The sequence below is a fragment of the Peromyscus maniculatus genome, chromosome 7, assembly GCF_049852395.1.
Source record: "Peromyscus maniculatus bairdii isolate BWxNUB_F1_BW_parent chromosome 7, HU_Pman_BW_mat_3.1, whole genome shotgun sequence".
Taxonomy (NCBI): domain Eukaryota; kingdom Metazoa; phylum Chordata; class Mammalia; order Rodentia; family Cricetidae; genus Peromyscus; species Peromyscus maniculatus.
In genome coordinates, this window is record NC_134858.1 from 58,340,345 (window position 1) to 58,355,389 (window position 15,045).

The 15,045-nt window shown below is 49.9% G+C and overlaps 1 long non-coding RNA gene across 1 annotated transcript; it reads left to right on the forward strand.

Annotated features, from left to right (window-relative positions):
- The first annotated feature begins 10,934 nt into the window (after positions 1-10,934).
- LOC121830868 (uncharacterized) lies at positions 10,935-14,699 on the forward strand. Its single transcript, XR_013052769.1, has 3 exons — positions 10,935-11,291; positions 11,845-13,552; positions 14,020-14,699. It is a non-coding gene; the product is annotated as an uncharacterized LOC121830868 (long non-coding RNA).
- Positions 14,700-15,045: the final 346 nt, after the last annotated feature.

A 15,045-nucleotide genomic window follows, 5' to 3' on the forward strand; every position in this document is an offset into this window, starting at 1 on the left:
TCTCAGACAGCGTCCCTTAGTGTTGCATGGTGAGTGAGACCATGGCATGTGCGCTGTAAGGTAAGCACGTTCCATGTTCCCTGAGGCTTCCATGATGTTGTTCGAGGTAACACAGCAGAGTGCTATCTATTGGCAACACCTCAGATTCACTGTATGACTGACTTTGAGTCAGTTTCTGGTGGCTGTGTACTCTGAAGCATCTCACTTACGTTGAATTTTTACAGCCCTCAAAATCGTTGCCCCACCCCTGGATCATTCACACTTCAAGAATCTGGATAGATGAGCATGGCTGTGTTCCAGTAGAGCTTATTTACAAAAACAGGCAAGAAACCAGTTTCACCCTGCAAGTTGCGGTTTGTCAATGGCTAGCCTTCGTGCGTATTGCTCCGGGGGCCTTCCTTCCTGGCATGGCCTCCCTGTCCACCCATCAGGTTATGACAGCTGCCTTGATCTCCCCGATCTGGCCTGATCTCCCTGATCTGGTCCTTGGTGCACTATCCTCAGCATTGCCCAGGCTTTTCTTCATACGTCTCCCTGCTTAGAACACTGCCTTATTCCCCGCTGCCTTCCTGAATCTACCCCCAGAGAGCCCCCTGAACTGCTCTGTAGAACACGGGCCTCATATCAAGGTCTCTTGGCTCAGCACTGGAAGAGGCTGTTCCCCAAGGTCAGGCTCCAGCCAGCTGCTCCCATGGTGAAGTGCTTTGTGGGACTCGGTGGTCCCAGCTGCTGTGCTGTGCTGGGTTGGATGGGCACCCACTCTCATGTGAAGTCCTACATAGTCAGTCTTCTGCTTTTCTACATCCAACTCACAGCAAGCAGCACTTCCGTCCCTCCCGGCATCCTCTGTTCCTCCTGCCTGTGAGAATCCAAGAGTGTCTCTTTGACATTATCTTTTCAGATACCTTCCCTTCCCATTCTGTTTGTTCTTTTCTTTGGAGATCTCAGTAGTCATTTTTGACATATTCTACCACAGAGTCCTTACCTTTTAACCTATTACATTTTTATTTTTATTTTTTTGCTTTCCTTATGCATTTGATGTGATTCCTTCAGAGCTGCCTTCTAATTTGTTAATTCCTTCTTTATCCATGTCTAATGTCCACTGATGATATTTTTCATTTCCAGAAGCCTGCCTGAATGTAAGCTTCTGCCTGTAACTTTTGGTAGTCTCTTGTTCCTTTGCTATTTTTTTTCTATTCCAGCTTTTGCTTCTTTAATCATTTGACACATAATTGTTCTATACGTGGCCCCACTATTGCTATATGCAAGTTTCTGAGGATCTCAGTCAGTGGCTTTCGATGGGTGGCAATTTTTCCCTCTAGGGGACATTTTGAGATGCCTTGATTGAAGAGGGACTTTAAGGAGGCAATCTGCTGCTGAGTCTCCCATGAGGCACAGGACAGCTCCACTGTAAAGAATGGTTTGGTCAGAATGCTCTCCTCTGAGAGTAGGCAGCCTTCTGTTGCTTCTCCCTACAGACTGGATGACTTCAGGCTTCTCCTCTCTCCAGATGGGGTTTGCAGTTGCTTCTCCCAGCCACCAGGGGGCACCACCAACCTGGATGGTTTGCCTTGACCCAGGGCTGGTGTCAATTCAAACCCCAGGCTCACAGAATTGTGGTAGGAAATTCAGTCCCATAGCACTTGCTGCTCTGAAACTGAGGTTCAGTTGCAGATTTAGACTCTTCATGCCGGCTGCCCTTGCTCGTTCCCTGATGCATCCTGGATGCATGTGGGTGTGTGGCTAGGGTGCGGGACTCTGTCCCCTTGACATTTCTTTAAAGTGAGTTGAAACTGGAAACAAATGCCAGCAACTGGAGAAGTAGGCTTCTTTAGAAAAAAAAAATCATGGTGTGTGTGTGTGTGTGTGTGTGTGTGTGTGTGTGTGTGTGTGTGTGTGTGTGTGTGTGTACATGTACATGCCATGGTGGGTGTGTGGAGGTCAGAGGGCAACTTGTAGGGGTTAATTCTCTCAGTTCACCATGTACATATAGAGGATTGAACTCAGGTCATCAGACTTGGCGGCAAGTGCCTTTTCCCACTGAACCATCCTGCCAGCCCCACGGCTGCTTCATCTCCATGAAGACTGTCGAAGATGATGGGAAACTGTTCGGTAGCTTTCAGGCTCAGTCCCTGACACTGGGTTCCCTGAAGGAAGGCTCTGCTCCCTGAGTGCTCACCTACCGCAGGGCAGAATGACTTAGAGCGCCACACTATCACCTGACACGGCTTTCACAGGGTCAGACTTTCTAAGGGACCACACCTCATCCACCATTTCTGAGCCCAGAGCTCTCAGAGTCAAAAAAGTTGACCTTATCAGCTTCTCACAAGCACATTTAGCAGCCGCGGATCACTGTGGCTGACCCGTAGCTATTCAGAGCCCTGGAGTTCAGAAGGAATATTGAGCACGTGGCTCCAGAAATGCCGTATGTGTGATTGCAGGGGCCGCCCCCACCACCTTGCCGGAAGTGTTCTGTAACACGCAGGTTCGTCACAGTCACACCTGTTAAATCCCAGCACCTCTCATCTTCAGAACACACCTGGCTCCTGGGTTCTGGGATAAGAACAAGACCCGTGTGTGTGTGTGTGTGTGTGTGTGTGTGTGTGTGTGTGTGACTAATGTTGAGGACGAAGAACACCCTGCCACCACTGCCCACCAGAACACAGGCCAGCACCCACACCTGGCAGTCACGTGCATTTCCTGAGCATTTCGGGACTGAGTGTGGGATGATCACCGTGAGGCACAGGGACTGGAGCGAGGCAGGCTTCTGTGGTCTCTTCTGTGCCTCCTACAGCACTGCCTGTCGGCCTGGTGCTGAGCAAACACTTGTACAATGATTCCCTAACATGAGCTGAACTAGCAGCGGAGACTTTGTCAAAACCGTTAGAAACATCACACTAAGAACAGGCTGGAGAGATGGCCTGCTCAGCAAAGTGCTCACCCTGCAAGCACAAAGACATGAACCTGGATCCTCAGAACCTATGGAAAAAGCTGGGTGTGGCGGTCTGTGCTTGAACCCTAATGCAAGGGAGGCAGAGACAGGAGGATCCCGCGGGCGCTCCGGACAGCTAGTCTATCTGAATCAGGGGGCTCCTGGTTAGGTGAGAGACCCTGCCTCAAAAACACGAAGAGGAGAATGACAGAGGAAGACACTGATCCTTGACCTTTGGCCTCCATATGCATGTTGGTGCATGCACACCTGTGTGTGCACTCATACACATGCATGCACATACACACCGAGAACACAAGAATGTAATTATTGAGAAACTCCGAGAATGTGCAGTGCAACAGAAGAAACTCTTCCTTTACCAAATACCTGAACTCCCCTCCCCAGGAGTAACCATAGCAACACTTGAAGTACGTTCTCCTGTTCGCTCTCTGCATATTTACATGTGTGTGTAAATGCACTGAGATCTTTTTTCTTTGTGTGACATGCACTAAACTATCCATTGTCCTGTGTTGCTCTTGTTGCCCTAACGGCATGCTGATTACCTTGGCACACACAGACCCGGTTTGTTTTATAGCACGGGAATGCTGGGGTTTAAAATCACCTTCTGTTTCCAGAAGTCATAGTGCTGGAGCAGAGGTCATGTGCGTCTAAGCCTTGATAGCTCCTGCCAAGTCACCTTTGAGCAACCTCTGCCTGTGCAGGGCAAGCAAACGATTGCTTCCTTGACTTCTTGCCAATATCTGGTAACGCTAATCCTTTTAACTTTGGCCAGCCAGCTTGGGGTGGGGGAATCTTCTCCCCTGCACTTCCCAGCTGACATGTGAAGGCAAATATCCTTCTTCATTTGTTAGACAGCTGCACATTATCATCCACGTGCTGCGACTCACATCAGGCAGAGACGGAGAGCTTTACTGTACAGTCTGAAGAGTTGTGATAAATGTGGAGGCCCATCACCCAAATGAAGACACGAGGCATCTTCATTACTCCTGAGGGTTCCCTTGGGTCCAGTCAATGCCTCCAGCCTCCACTGGCAGCCGCCGCTCTGAGCTCTGTCACTGGAGATGAGACGTGTTTCTTCCTGGACTTCCTTTAATGGAATCACACAGATAAGCTCTTTTATGTTGCTTCCTTTTGTCCAATGTGTTGTTTTGGGAGCCTGCCATACATGCATGCTACAGTTTGTTTCTTAGGACAGCTGGACAGTATTCTACCATGTGAGTACATTGTCAGCCTTGCAGCTTAAAGGTATGAGGCCAGGTGGTGGTGGTGCACGCCTTTAATCCCAGCACTCGGGAGGCAGAGGCAGGTGGAAGTCTGTGAGTTCGAGGGCCAGCCTGGTCTACAGAGTGAGTTCCAGGACAGCCAGATCTACCCGGAGAAAGCCTGTTTTGAAAGAGAGAGAGAGAGAGAGAGAGAGGTAGAGAGAGAGAGAGAGAGAGAGAGAGAGAGAGGTAGAGAGAGAGAGAGAGAGAGAGAGAGAGAGAGAGAGAGAGAGAGAGAGAGATAGAGAGAGAGAGAGAAGAAAACCAAAATATATAACAGGTACAGACTTGTTGTCATTGTTTCCTAAATGACACAATGTGACAACCATTGGCCTGGTGTTTACATTGTGTGATGTGTCCTAATCATCTAGTATCCCGGGACTGGCCTAAGTTCTAGGCTAATGTATGAGAAGCTTCAACAACTGCAAACGTAGGCTGGTGGCATGGTGGCTCTGGGCATGGGGGCGTGGCCCTGGGCTTGAGGCCTGAGTTGGGCTTGGGGGCGTGGCTCTGGGCATGGGGGCGTGACTCTGGGCTTGGGGGCGTGGCTCTGGACTTGGGGGCGTGGCTCTGGAGCTGGAAGCTGCTGGACAGTTGACCCACTTACTAGTTGTCCATTTTTACCTTGTACATATTGGTTCCCTCACTGGTGGACAGACAGGTTGTCTCCATGTTCTTAGGAACATGGCTGCTATGAACACTGCACACATCTTTTTGTGGACACGTCCTCTGACCTCTCGTAGATAAACTCCTGGGAGCTGAGGAACTGGAGCCCCCAAGAGTCTATTTTAATTTGTTTTTTGAGGAATTTTGTCTTTTCGTTGTAGGCTCTGGGACTTTTTGAATTGCACAGGAAGATCTAAGGGGTTTAGAAATTATTTTTCAAATGTTCTTCTGCTTTGTTTCGTATATTTGGGTCTTTATTTGATTTAGAATTTACCATGTTGTATGATGAGGTGAAGACTGACAGCTGAGGTTGCCCTTTGACCTCACCTTTGCTCTATGGCAGGGGACCTTCATCCACATGGAAATGCACGCACATCCACGCACACATTTATACATTTTAAATTTAAAAGTTAAAACTGCTTCTCAAGCTGGATGTGATGGCATGTGGCTATAACTCCAGCACCCCAGGGGTAGAGGCATGTGGCTATAACCCCAGCACCCCAGAGGTAGAGGCAGGAAGATCAGTTCAAGATCATCATCAGCTGTATTGAGAACTTGAGGTTAGCCTGGGTTACATCAGACCCTGTCTCACGTAAAAAATAAAAACAGGAGCCAGAGAGATGGCTCAGCAGTCATGGACCACATGTACTCCAGCTCCAAGGGTCTTGTGCTTCTGGTCTCCGAGGGTACCTGCAGTCATGTGCCCGAACTCACACGTGGACACACAGACACAAATGATTTTAAAATATTTTTGAAACATCAAAACCAAACCCTGTTTTTTCCTCTGAGACTTCAGCCCCTACCATCATCCTTCACATAAATTCTATGAGGAAGATGTGGAACGCGGGTTGTGTTCATGCACATGTACGCATGCTCATGCCCACAAGTGACACACGTCTAAAGAAACACAGAGAGAACGAACCAGGGAACGGTGGTGGGGGCAGGAAACAGTGCCATGGCAGTGAAACGTCTTTAGGCAGGAATTGTAATGCAGTTTTGTGTTCTGAATCATTCGTACATAATTTGTACATGATTTACATGTAGTTCAAAAAATTAATCAAATTAAATGAAAATTAGGAAAGAGGAAAATGCCAAGTTATGCACTAACAGGAACACACAGACCAAATTATAAATTATTAGAGAGCCTGGTCACAAAGCAAGAAGGAAAAATAAAACCTTATTTAAATAATCTTGGGTGAAAATACCCTGCCCGTGCATCTGTGGTGGGAAATGGTCTAAGAACTAATGAAAACGCAAAGGGCTGGAGAGATGCTTGGTGCCTGTGAATGCTTCTGGAGGACCCATGGCTCACAGCCTCCTGAAACTCTGGGGTACCACTCCCTCTTCTGGCCTCTGTGGGGACTGCACATCTGCAGCACACACACACACACACACACACACACACACATTCTTAAAAACTGCAAAGAAGCTGTGAGCTTTGCTCACGTTTCTAAATATGGCTAACCAATGGTAAACACACCGGGAACAGCGTCAGGTGCTTTTCAGAACTGGCCTCCGACTCACTGCCTCTGCACCACGAGGTTCCAGAGTGTGTTTTGGTTCAGTTCTGAGGGTTCTGTGCTGTATCCGTGGGAGGGTGGAAGGCCAGGCAGAGAAGACAGAGGAGTGTATGACGGGGCTGCTCACATGGTGACTGGGTCAGGAAGCAGAGAGAACTGGATCAGATCCAGATCCAGGCTGTGCCCAGCCCACCTCAAGTGACCCAGGTCACCCAGCCAAGCCCTAGCTCTTAAAGGCTACATGACACCCCAAAACAGCGCCACCAGTTGGGGACCACGTGCTGCGGGGTCTGTGGGGAGGAGGTATTTTACATTTAAGCCAAAACAGAAGTCAAGATTTTCTAAAAGAGATTCAAATAAGACATTTTTAAAAAGAAGAATTAATAAATAAAAAAAACCACCTAATGTATGCATGAATTGAAATATTACTCCTGATCTTATAAATGTGTATAATTATTATGAATCAATTAAAAATAAAATAAATTTACATAAGTAATTTCCTGTTTAAAAGAAAAGACCCCACTCCTCTCTTAATGCTTTCAGTGCTGGCTTTCAGATCACACGATTTATAGGAACAAAGTATGGGCTGACTGCTACGGAGACAAAATCGTCCAGCAAACCCAAGGTATGATCTGAGACACAGCCTTAGGAGGTGGACTGTGCCAAAGAGCCAGCTTACAGCGGAAGCAATTCGAGGTTAAGGGAGCCCCAAATCTACAAGCTGTGGGGGAAACTCAGAGGACCCCAATAAAACCAAAGGACAAAGAAATCAACCAAGCAGACAAACCTATGAAACAAGTCTTGGAGGGAGAGGAACAGGAGGAGCCTGGGCTTGAGGCTGAAGGGATCATGGGTACTGTGGTCAGGCTCAAACCGGCGAACGTTCTGCAGATGGATGCATCCTGAGGAACTGAAGATGAGGTGTGGGGTCTAAAGCCATCTTCAGATGGTTCCAGAAAAACCAGTGCTTGCTGGGGTGTAGCGCCGTGTGAGAGGGCTTGAGTCACATGTGCATTTCATAGGTTGCCTCGTTCCCCAGCACCACCGACACAAAGGTTTACGGTGTGGAATCAAGCCAGCATGGCAGCGTGTTAAAATGGCCTACCAGGGCATGAGCTGATGGCCGCAAGGTGCTCTTAGGGGTCTGCTCTACACCTGGGGATCACGAGGAAGTTTCTCTTTCCATGCTGTGCTGACCTCGCCAGTCTGAGCTTTGCTCTTCCGTGAGTGTGGAAAATCACTAATGCACAAGTGGAAGTCCAAGGGTCATACAAGAGCTGTGACCCTTGTGCAGCCTCTGACCCACGCTCATCACGACGTTGCCACCTGCCCGAGGACCTCATGAGCTCCCTCCTTGCATGCACCTGTGCTTGGTTCTGACAAGCTATGGAAGGTGCATCCCCTTTAGGCCTGAGCTTTAATTATTCTGTTTCTGAACTTTTTGTTGAGGCATGAGGTGACGCCATGTGATACTCAGTGAGCCATTTTAAAGTGCACACGGCTCAAGGGCATTTAGTATGCTCACTGTGTGGGCAGCCACCAGCCCTCTGGTTGTATAACTTTTTTTTTTTTTTTTTTTTAATGACAAAAGGCCCACCATGAACTGTGTAAGTAAGAGAGGAAGGACTTACTTTGGCTCCTAGTTTCTGTGGTTTCAGCTCACAGTCCTTGTCTCATTGATCCGGACCCATGGCAAGGCTGAGAATCACGGGAGCAGGAGAGTGGAGCAGAGGCGGCTTACCTCATGGTAGACAGGAAGCAGAGAGACAAGTAGAGGCTGCCCTGGACAAGATAGCCTGAGGACCTACCTTCAGTGGTCTGTCCTCCTAGGGGGTGGAACCCCTACAGTTTCCAGAACCTCTCAAATAGCGTCACCAACTGGGGCCAAACACTTCATACCAGAGCCCACGAGGGACATTTCAGATTAACCCCTGGGCTTCCCCTCCCTGGAGCTTCTGTTTCTGTATCCAGTCCTCTGTGGGGTTCTCCTGGCAGCTCTTGCTTCAAACTTTCTGTTTCCCAGCAGAGCCCTTGGCCATGTAGAAAGGCTCACTCCCCTCATCCCTCCAGCACATCTGGGCCCAGGTGGTGGGCTGCAGGGACAGAGTCTGTTCTGAAAACTCACTAGCACTTTCCCTGACCTGTCCGGGAGCAGACGTGGGTGACACCATAGTGCCAAGTGTCCCACAGATGATACAGACAGGACCCAGAGGAATGATTGATACAATAGTTCCTGAGGGGTGTGGAGCGTGTGTGTGTGTGTGTGTGTGTGTGTGTGTGTGTGTGTGTGTGTGTATGTGTGTGTATATGTGTGTGTATGTGTGTGTGTATATGTGTGTGTGTATGTGTGTGTGTATGTGTGTGTGTGTGTATGTGTGTGTGTGTATGTGTGTGTGTATATGTGTGTGTGTGTATGTGTGTGTGTATATGTGTGTGTATATGTGTGTGTGTATGTGTGTATATATATATGTGTGTGTGTGTGTGTGTGTGTGTGTGTATGTGTGTGTGTAGAGAACCACTGTTTTTGTGGAGAAATCACTTCCTGTCCGCCAGTGTGAGGTGCTGTGCACATGGCCTTTCATTCCCTTTCGTTCAGCCTTCTGGACGGTCCTGGGAAGTGGTGGCCACCATTGGGCCCACGGCACCAAGAGGAATAGGAGCATCACCCAGGTCAGCGTGGGTGCCCCGGGCACAGTCAGCTGATCCTTGGCAGAGCTGGGATTTGAAACTCCTGGTGTCTAGCCCCAAGTCCCGAGCTCTCCATGGTGGACACCCTATATTCATTCACACGGTAGGTGTGAGAGGTAGACATTTGCTTCTGAGGCACAGCAGATGCCCCAAGGAGGGAGTGTAGAGAGGATGGAGGAAACGGAACCGTCTAGGAGGGAGGGCATAATGGTTCTCTGAGGGAGACCAGAGAGAACACAGAATTCTCTAGAAACCATCATGCGTCAGAGAAAGACAGGTGCTGAAGTCTCCCCGGACTTAGCTGAGGGGCCAGGAAGTCATGGTCTGCTTGTTGATGAGTGTCTCTGGGGGCCTGTGTGGGACCAAGACGGGGCTGTATGGTGGGCTTCTATCTGCTCAGCAGTAGATCAGCCTTGGAAGAGTCAGGCTTCCAGATGGCCTACGGGGGCTCTGGTGCACCAGGTTGAACCACTCATTTCCTGAGTGGGTCAGAGCCAAACAGAGCCCAGTTAGGCCTGTTTCAAACCAGTTCCTGTCAGCCCCTGGTCTCTTCCTTGGCCCTGCATCAGCTCTGCCTTGTGCCTGGTGTCTGTTGTGATTGGCAGGTGCCTGTGCTTTTGCTTTTGGAGGGGGCGTGTCCTCCCGGGGGTGGGCACTGGTGTGATTGCAGGTGGTGAGAGGGTTTAAAGCGGGGAGGCCTGGGGGAATTCCCAGAGAGGAGTCTGATTTGGGATCAAGCCCTCCGTCTTCTGTTTCTGAGTACAGCAGGCTAGAGGTGGGGAGGCATGCCAATGGGAGGAGCTGGCGTCTTTTGGTATATTTCTAAGGAGAAAATTGGGTTCCCAGGACACCTTCTAGGTCTGAGGTCCAAACTTCTTCACAGGGATCAAGCAGTTGTTTAGGGCCCAAGCTTTGGAAGTCTGAGGATGGGGGAGAAACCTTGCCAGGGCCTCACACACAAAAGGCAAAGCAGAGGCTTTCTGTTAGACAGTAAGACCCCAGACCTCCCACCTGAGGGGACACACATGCCCAAGGGACAAGTCTTATCTATAGCCCTTCCTTTGCTGGACCTGAATTGTGGTGGTGGGCCTGTAAAGTTCTTACTCTGCCTGGAGGTTTCCTGGGACCCTTACCTGACCAGAGCCCGCCTTTATCCCATCCATCCATCCATCCATCCATCCACCAACACACCTACCATTCCACCAATGCATCCATCTGCCAACCATCCACTCACTCACACACCCATCCATCCTATCATCCACCCTCTACCCACCACATACATACAGATATGCACATATCCAATTATGTATTTATGTATGTATGTATTCATACACTACCCATCACACTGGAAGGCAGGTATACATGCATCAAACTATTCATCCACCCACCCATCCACCCACCTCATCTATACAGACATGCATATATCCAATTATGTATGTATGTATGTATGTATGTATGCATGTATGTATCTGTCTGTCTATCTATATATCCATATACTACCCATCACACTGAAAGCACATATACATGTATCAAACCATCCATCCATTCACCCATCTAACCAACCTTGTATCTAACCATCTACTCATCCATCCACCCAGCCATCCTAGCAGGTAGGTAGGTAGGTAGGTCTGCATGCATCCATCTGTCCATTGATCTACCCATCTTCTTTGTTAGGTTTATGTCACCTTAAGAAAATATGTGACGTAACTTACAGGAGGCAAGTTGTAATCTAGCTCACGGTTTCTGGGACTTCAGCCTGTGGTTGTTTGGCCCCATCACTGTGGGTTTGTGATGAGGCATAGCATCATGGTGGAGAGGAATAGTAAGCAGAACAGCTCACCCCATGGCATCCAGAAAGCAGAGGGAGAGAGAAAGGAAGGGCTAGAGACAACACATACCCCCCAAAGACATGCCCCTAGTGACTACTTCCTTCCATTAGGTCCTACCCCATAAAGCTTTCACTACTCCAAAAAGACAAAACCTTCAGCATAGGGACATTTGGGTTCACTTCATAGAAAAACATGAATTTCACCCATCCACATACACAGAATGCCTGATTCTAAGCTACACTTTGGCAAGGAGGTAAATTAAGACCTGGCTCCCCTCCCTAGAACCTGGATGGGAAGCAGAAGGCAGAATACCTGCTTTCAATGGGGATGTGGGCTAAGCAGATGCCACATGGTCAGCCTGCTGGAGAAGCTGGAGGTGAGTCTTGCCATAGCGCCCAGGAGTCTGCTCAGAAGAGACAGACACACAGACATGATTTGAACAGGGTCTCCAAGGCAGAAAGTAAAGGGACACTCATTCTGAGTAGGGCTTAGGCATGTGTAAAGGCACTGAGCCACCACAGCTGGGGGTGTGGCACACACGAAACACCTGGAGGGATGGCCCAGCCCGTGAAGCATGAAGAAGGATGCTCCTGGGAGACAAGATGGCGCCTGGGCAAGGCAGGCTTCCACTGTGAACTGTTGAGGGAAGGTGTGCCCCACAGCCACGGAGTGTCCATGAATGTCTGTCCTAGGTCCCTCCAGGCTATCCCTCCCAGCCACCGACCAGGGTGCTGCCCTCCTCACCTACCTTCTTGACCAGGGCCATGGGACATTGATAACAAGGGAGAACGGAGGGGATAGCTGTTGGGACCTGCAAAGGCTGACCCTTGTGGGCGGTGGCCTGGGCCTAGGGGTATGTGTGAAATCCCTGAGCAGACTTGGCTTGCCCAGAAAGGGGTGGACCTGGCTCATCTCTATTCTCCTCACAGCCTCACCCCTGACACGAGCAAGTGAGTCCTTCCAAGCCCACTCCCTGTCTCTGCTCCAAAGCCAACGAGGAAGCCTCCATTTTGGTTCCCTTGCCACGAAAGGAGTGGGTTTTCTCCCCTCCCCGAGTCTGCCCTGGTGAGCCCTTGCCGTTCCCGTTGCCCAGCTGCTTGGCACCGAGCCCCAGCGTCTTGTTATCACCGGCTTTTGTGCTGTCACCTTTTATTACGAAACCTTCTGAAATTCTCCGAATCGCCTCGCCGGTTATCATGCCCAACCACAGTGTGCTTGCAGGAGCCTCGGGCTGGAACCGCAAGGCAGCCACAGCGCACCGGGGACTTCTGCTCTGGGCCCAGGAGGGCCCCCCTCCTCCCTCCTCCCCACCAGGCAAGCTTTGCCAAGCTTCCTTCTCTCTTCTCCCCTCCCCCTTCCTCCTCCTCCTACAATCCTTTCCCCTCTGCCTCCCCTTCCTCTTCTTCTTCCTCTTGCCCCCTTTCCTCCTCCTCCTCCTCCCCTTCCTCCTCCTTGAATTTGGATAGTGAAGGGATGCAGAGCAAGTCCCTCTTGCTGGGGGTGGGTCTGTAGAAGGTCTGTGGAGCCTGTGGGGGCTGCAGGGAACAGAAAGCTGGGGGAAGGTAAGGAGAGGAAGCCATGCGCCTCATGTGCCTCAAAGCCTTGCACAGGCAGGTCCCAGCCTGGGTGCCAGGGCCTCTCAGAGGACAGGAGATGGGCACGGGGGTGGGTACAAGATGGGTATGTGTGCCCAGAGGGTCAGAGACCCAGGACGACCCAGAAGAGCAAAAGTGAACAATTACATAGTCTGGGTTGCCTGACTGAGGCACCCACAATTCCCTGTGGTTGTGGGGTTCTGAATAGTAACTGCCCACTGGGAACCTTTATACAGCAAAATGGAGAGCAGGGGTTGGTGTCCTCCTGCTTAGTCGGTGTTGGGCCTGGGAGAAAGTGAAGGGTCCAGCATGGAGTCCTTCTTCTCTTCTGGGCCTGGCCAGGGACACTGACCCACATAACAGGCCAGTTCAGGAGGCCAGGGGTCCATTTAGGAAAGGCTGGGGCAGGCACCCCTGGGGACAGAGAGGAGAAAGGTTTTTAAGACGCACTCTGCTCCCCTTCCCACTGTGGACCCATCCCAGAGCTGCTGGGCTCCTAACCCCAGGTAGCAGCCACTCAGTAGCCCAGCCTGGCTCCTTTCCAGGAGGTCGGGCAGTATCCCATCATCCTCCAGGAGCATGGCAGCAGCTGGGGAGAGAGTGAACTTCTGCATGGTTTACAGCTTCACCTTCTGAAACATGAGTGAGTCTCCTTCCATGGAGCCTGGATTTTGCTGTTTTCCACTGTTATATTTTATTTTGTTTTGAGAACAGTCTCACACTGTACCCCAGACTGGTCTGGGACGCTATGTGTAGTCCAGGCAGATGGGGCATGTCCAGCAATCCTCCTGTCTCGGCCTCCTGACTGCTGAGCCAGCAGGTGTGAACCTCCACACCAGGCTGACAGGATGAGGGTTCTGAGAGAAATGGATACACTTAGTGGTCTGTCTGCTGACCCCATGGTTGAGCTCTGGGCATAAGAGCCATGCGGGGCTCGGCAGGTCACAAATCGCTCTCATACAACGTCACAATGCCACAGAGGAGACATTCGCCCCCTGCTTTACAGCTGAGGAAGCTGAGGTGACTTGCTCACAGCCACAAGGTAAGGAAGGTAGGGACCAGGTACCAGACCTCACAGCCTCACCAAGAACTGGGCCCAGAAGCTTTAGGGCTGAGAGAAGGAGAAAGGACAAGACCATTGAGGGCTGGGATCATGCCATCGAGACCTAGGATGAGGACTTTGGAAACCAGTAAGGGTGGGTCCTGGTCCTTGCTGTCCCTTGTCCTCTGACCAAAGCACATGTGCAGCTTTAGGGAACGCAGAAGGATGGCACAGAGGCTGACAGGTAGCCCAGTGTGTGTGTGTGTGTGTGTGTGTGTGTGTGTGTGTGTGTGTGTGTGTGTGTTTATGTGCGTGTGCGCGTACACACGTGCTTTCTATGTGTGCATGTGTGCACATTCACGTGTGGGCATGCACATAGAGGCCAGAGGACACTCTCAGGGATCACTCCTCAAGGGCTTCCCACCCTGGTATTTGTTTGTTTTTGTTGTTGTTTTGTCTTGGTGCAGGGTCTCTTCACTGGCATTTTACTGACCAATTAGGCTAGACCGACTGGCCAGCGAGCCCAGGGATCCTCCCACCTCTCCCTCTCCGGTGCCTGGATTACATGTGCTCATTACTACACCCAGTTCTTGTTACCTGAGGATTCTGGGGATCAAACCCATCCTCACTGTTCAGCCAGCACTTACTAACTGAGCTCCTTCCCCAGTCTCTGAAAATTCTGACGCACTGTTAAAACCCTTTCTGAGAAAACATGATTTCCCAAATCCCAGCTTCAATGGGAATCTGGGCACGCCTGGCATTCCGGAGCACCCCACTTCTGCTAATAATGATTTCACAAATGATCTCTGAGATGGAAGGCATCGCTCCAAAATGGCCACACAGCAACTATAAACGGAGTTCCAGACAAATGACTCAGTGACATCTGAATCAAGGCAGTGACCAGCTGTGCGTCACAAAGGGAGCAGCAGCCGTAAATGTCCACAGTGATGTGAAATACCAGACTGCTTTCCGCATCCTATAAAATGGACATAAATATTTACTTCGTACTATAATTACGAAGAGGGACCCTGGATTGTCATAAAACCTAAAGATTGATGATAACCCAACCACCTCTGTAGCGTAATAAATTCTGCCTGAGGTTATACAGTTTTTAATAAACACTAACAAAAATTATATTTACAACACATTCTTTTTAAAAAGGGTTGTTTCTTTTTATTTCATGTGTGTGTCTTGTCTGCATGTATGTCTGTACCCCACATGTGTGCAGTACTCTTGGGGGTCAGAAGAGGGCGTTGGATCCCATGGAACTGAAGTTAAGGATAGTTGTTATCTGCCATGTGGGTTCTGTGAATGGAACCTGGGTCCTTTGAAGAGCAGCCAGTACTCTTAACCACTGAGCCCAGTCTATGGCCCTTAAGACACTTTTTTGAAAGACAGTGTTACAATTTGTTTTTTTTTTCCCCCAAAGGAAATTAGGGAGGCTAGTAGTTGAGAATAAATTAGAGATAAATTATCTCAATTCCCTTTTTTTA